This window comes from Numenius arquata, chromosome 3, assembly GCF_964106895.1.
Source record: "Numenius arquata chromosome 3, bNumArq3.hap1.1, whole genome shotgun sequence".
Lineage (NCBI taxonomy): Eukaryota > Metazoa > Chordata > Aves > Charadriiformes > Scolopacidae > Numenius > Numenius arquata.
The window spans coordinates 50,881,367-50,887,157 of record NC_133578.1 but is presented as its reverse complement, the minus strand read 5'-3'; positions in this window follow the sequence as shown (position 1 = coordinate 50,887,157).

Below are 5,791 nucleotides of genomic sequence, written 5' to 3'. Positions count from 1 at the left end.
TATTTCTTCCTTTTAAAGTAACATCTTGTAAAAACATGCTTTCCATGATAGATTGAGACAGGTCTACAGTTAATGTTTACACAGAAATGGCTGTGCTTTTTTAAAACACCATTAAAAGCAGGTATACGGCAAGTATTTTGAATACACAGCCTCTGAGTTGCTTTATTTTTATCTATGAAGGACAGTTATTTATCCCGGAGACTTCCCTAAATCTGCCTGGAAAGATCGCACAGTTCCAGCTGCCTGCAAGTCTGTGGTTACGTCCATTATAATATATTAAGAAACATCTTGGCAACAGAATTGTTTTGCAGGGATGTTGTTCTCTGATGGAAGAGCAGAGAGGCTGACTGCCACGTTACTTAATCAGGGTCTCTAACATCTTAAAATCTTTTTCTTCTGTCAGGGCAGTGTTAACAAGCTGTAGCCTAAACAACAGAATGCATATTTTCAAGAATGCATAATTTGACCTTAAATTTGTCCTGTTTCTGATTTGGGGCACCAAACTGATTGTGCACTACGCTGAGGGACTCTGTCATCAGACATTTGCCCCTTCTTGGAGCTGGAGAGCACCTTTACGTTGTTCATATATCCCCCTCCTGAGACAGCTTCAGCCCTTTGTTTTAATTCTGTAGAGGCTGCATGCTGGAACACGAAACAAAATGTTTTCTTCATTAATGCGTCCCATGTTATTTTTTGTCTGACCCTGATGGTTACATCCTACTTGACATTTCCCACAAATTTACAGCACAAAAATCCGCATTGAGCAATCATAAAGCATGCAGTGTCCATAACAACCATTTCTTTCGTGAACATTTCTTCTGTGGATAAAAAAATCTCACTCCTTTGCAAAGGACAATTACACTTACTTGCATTTTAAGTAAGCAGGATGGATAATGTGAAGAAGTGAATGTGACTTCCTTTACAACATATTTTTCACATTCATTTTTACAGTCTTGCAGAATTTGACTGGCACTTCTGCAGTGAGGATTCTCCTCCGCCAACTTACTGCTCATTCATAGCAATTCTTCTGTGTATTCATAGAATCATTAGGTTGGAAGGGATCTTTTCAAGATCATCGAGTCCAACCATCAACCTAACACTGCCAAAACCCACCACTAAACCATGTCCCTCAGCACATCTACCCGGCTTTTAAATACTTCCAGGGATGGCGATTCCACCGCTTCCCTGGGTAGCCTGGGTCAGTGTTTGATAATCCTCTTGGTGAAGAAACTTTTCAGGGAGGAAGCCCCGGGCACAGGGCTGCAGCCCGGCCGCTGCGGTTTCGGTGGACCTGCCCCAGTGATGCCCACAAGATTCAGCCGGGCTGAGTCACCGGGATGACAGCATCGATTCTCACAAGTACGGACAAAATCATGTAGCAGAACTCCCGTGACATCCACTTAATGATTTGCTGTCTTTAATGAAACTGCAGTATTAGAGCTATACAGACACACATTTACTTATGGAACAGCAAAGTGAGGTACACTTGCCTGAATAAGCCTGTGACATCTTCTGGTTTCTTGCCTACACCTCCATTACTGCTCAGGAAGGCTTATCATACTCTGCACTGGAAACAAGAGTACTTCAATTATTTCCAGAGCCCCCTTCATTAATACCATTGCCCAGATGCATCAAAGTGTTCAGCTGCAGCTCTGCCAAGTCCTCTGCTGCCTCCTGTTCCTCACCTCTGCCCCCTGTGCCTTAGTGCTCAGCCAGCACAGGCTCCTACAGCCCTCCTCTACAGCAGAGGCACTTACAGTTAACCGTGATTGAAAAAATACAGCCACACACCCTCTGCCATTAGCTGCAAGAGTCTGAATGAGAAACAAAGGCCACTGTTTGTGTCATCTTGGTAAAAATCACAGAATCACAGAATCTTCATGGTTGGAAGGGACCTTTGAGATCATTGAGTCCAAGCACAAAAAAAACCCCAAAACAACAAAAAAACCAAAAACAAACAAACAAACCCAACCACAAACAGACACAAACCAACAATCCCAGGCACTAGAGCTTGCCCTGAAGTGCCATGTCATAGAATCATAGAATCACCTAGGTTGGAAAAGACCCCTGGGATCATCGAGTCCAACCATCTACCCTACTCTACAAAGTTCTTCCCTACACCATATCCCCCAACACCACATCTAAGCGACTCTTAAACTCATCCAAGGATGGTGACTCAACCACCTCCCTGGGCAGCCTGTTCCAGTGTCTGATCACTCTTACTGTGAAGAATTTCCTCCTAATGTCCAGTCTAAACCTACCCTGTTGCAGCTTGAATGTCTACACACTTCTTAAATACCTCCAGGGATGGCGACTCCTCACTTTCCCATGAAGCCGATGCAGGACAGAACGCGGCACACAGATTGTGTAAAGGAACCTCTACGAACCATTTTAACTCAAGGTATGGGAGCAAGAACACAAGGATCAGCCACTACTAAGTGACTGGGGATCAGTCACTACTAAGTGACTAGGTACTAAAATGGCATATTAAATCTAATGGCAAGAAGTGCAAAATCATATATATAGTCATATGTTTCTGGTTTTCCCCATGTACATGTAAAAAGACGTTTCTATGCATACATTTTAAAAGACTCTCAATGAGCTGTTGCAACGTGGAGAAAAGCTTTCATTGTCAGCAAGAACAGAGCCCTGGAACAGGCTGCCCAGGGAAGTCATGGAGTCCCCTTCTCTGGAGATCTTCAAGACCCTCCTGGATGCAGTCCTGAGTGATGTGCTCTGGGCAACCCTGCTTTAGCAGGGGAGTTGGACTAGATGATCTCTAGAGGTCCCTTCCAACTCTGACAATTCTGTGATTCCATGAAATATCAGCAGAATTCCTCCTTGGGAGTGAAAAAGCTGAAAAATCTGTTAGGAGTTGAGATGAAGAAGTGAAAAGTGCACAAAATACTGTTGTGTACTGGAAGCTGTGGGAGGGAAACCAAGCAGCTTTTCAAATCGTAGCCTTCCTGAGCGCTTCCAACCCTTTCTCGCACATAAGCCACATCCCACCTGCCACATCCCCAGAGCTGGCACGACTGCAGCAGACATCCCAGGCTGGGGCTTCCTGACAGAGGAGTTGTGCATGAGCTGCATGACTGTGCCTGACTGTCCTCGACAACCCTGGACTTGCTGCCACAATCAAAATCAGTGCTGAGTGTTCCAGCTGCACAGAAACTCTGTTCCTTTTCCATAACCCTGGAGTTAAAACAAAAGAAGCAGCATCAGACTTTGATGTATTGGCTCATACGTCTGTCACCTCCAGACACCCTTCACCCACCCCGTGTGGGTCAGGCACACAGCCTCCACCTCCCTTTCCCCATGCCTACCCCAAAGCTTTTTCCTTACCTCTTCTTCTGTATCCCTCAAAGCCTGAGTGTGGCTGCCCCCTCCTCCATTTCACTTCTAAGAAAATCTGTGCCTGCCTAACATGCTGGAGAGGGCAGGTTTATGGATTCTGCTCCCTCATGGAGGGAGGCTCAGGGTCCAAGGAAAGAAGAGGGAGATTCTACCGAGTGGCCTCAGGGTTTCCTTGGAGGGCTGGACTTTGGGTAGAACAACACTCATGGCCTTACAGATGCACGTGTAATTCAGGACTGGGGGTAGAAAATTACTTTTCCTGCAGCTGTGCCACCTCTGGGGGATGGTACATGAAGAGGGGCAGCCCATAGTGATTGAACCAACATGAGAGCACCATTTCTCTGTAGGCCAGATTTATCATTATTAACTGACCCCAAGCTAGGGGTTAGTTAATAATGATAATGTCTTACATTATATAGGCAAGAGTCAGCAGGGAGACTTCAGAAAGCAGTAGGACTCTTTCCCCTCAGCTAGGTGTCCTACCAGTGGGTCCTCATGTTTTATGTCCGGCGTTTCCTCTCCACTGTGAAGAGACAAGAAGGTGGACAACACCGACATTTACCTTGGCAGCACCTTTGGGATCTGTCCCACTTGTTCCCCAGGGCTCCTCCACCCATCTGCATGACCTCTGGGGAACAACAGTTCATGGGGCACTGGTGGAAAAGCTGCAGCAGAGACACTGGTGGGCTGCAGAACACGTCAGGGGCGACTGAGTTCAAAGGTGGCTGCGCTGAGAAGGATCAACAGGACAAATCACAAATTCAGAACTGTCTGCCAGCTTGTACAGGTAATCATCACGTGCTGTGCGAGGAAGCATCTGTGCTGTGCTCAAGTTCTGTTTGCTCTAAGGTGGAAGCTGCTTTCAAAGAGTTGGGAAACAGGAAGAAGATGCAGACCCCCAGACATGAGACATCAGATGCCACCAGGCAGGCCAACTGCAACCTGGCAGGCCATGGCTTCTTACACATAGCAGGAATGCTTTTACCTTCTTACATATAATTTAAAATAAGAAATTACAAAGTTTGCAACTCATGCAGACCCTACTAGACCAACATATGAGCTTGTAAAAAGGTACCCCTAAAGAAGCCTCTGTTCTAGTTCCCAAAACCACATTTCAGGAAGGCTCTTAATACACGAGTTTTGGACACACATCTAAGAAATGCTATTTCACTACCTTGCATGACACAAATCTTTCTTTAGGCACTACTAATAATAAACAAATGTGACTTAAAATGTGATGTGCAGTGGAACACACAGTTCTGGCACCACTGGCACTTCCACTGGCAAGGCTGGCAGCTTTCCTCAGAGCCTGTCCCCGCTGGACACCTTCAAGTATGCTCTACAAAAAGCACAACCATTCATTGCACCATTGTCCTACTCTCAGCTATCTAGTTTGAATTTTACAGCCTTCAGAGAGAAGCAGGACAAAATGCAAATTCCCAGTTTATGCCAAAAAACTTAGAAAAATGAAAACCACTCCTTTTCCATCCAATAAATTCTACATTGTAGTCTTGTGATTCAGTTCACAAAACAAGACAGACGTTGAAAAAACTAAGCTGTTGGCAACTAGTAATGCCCACACTGAAGCCTGAATCAGCGTAATGGGGCAGATCTTGTATCTCCATAGGTTTCCCATCACTTAGGATTTCTCATTTATCTGCTCCTTTTTATATGGTAGCTTAGGTAGAGCTCAGCTTTCTTGTACATGGAGTTTGGAATTTCCCAAATTTTAGACAGTGTTAGCACAATTTGTAATTATTTATTAATTCTTGTAAAAATCATTTGCCTGTGCTGTGTTCTGACAAATTAAACCCAGTAATGTTTTCACTAGTTTTGAAGCCTGAAGGTAAAGGTCACTAAGGCTTTCTGAAATGAGCTGAAAAAAATACCACATACCTTTTCCTCTCAGGTGGCCCCATTTGTGCCTCAACACGTTAGCACCATCCTTCAGACAAAAAAGGATGGTGGAGATGATGTCCAGAGAAGGTTAAAGCAGGTCATGGCAGGAGAGACCCATGCGCATCACTTCCAGCCTCATGTAAATACTAAAATAAAGTATTTTAGTGTATCACGTAAATACTAAAAATAAAATTTAATTAGAAGTTTGACCCAGCAACATGAGATGAGAAGTATTTATGGCATAAGACAAAGGTAAGTGAGGCATTAACTAAGGTAATGTAAAAGAAGTATTAACTGAGGGCTCCCTTATATAAGCTGTATGTGGATCTCATCATACTATGACTTCAAGAGGAGTTTAAGTAGGTGTAACCAAATAATATAAAAGGCTACAGCTGCACCCTTTCTAATGTATCGGTTCTTAGCAGAACAAAGATGATCAGCACAATGTCCTCCTTGCCCTCAGGCTCCTCTTTGGACTGGCATTCTTCTTATGCAGTGGTCTGAAGCGCTTGCCCTGGCAACAACATGGGAAAAA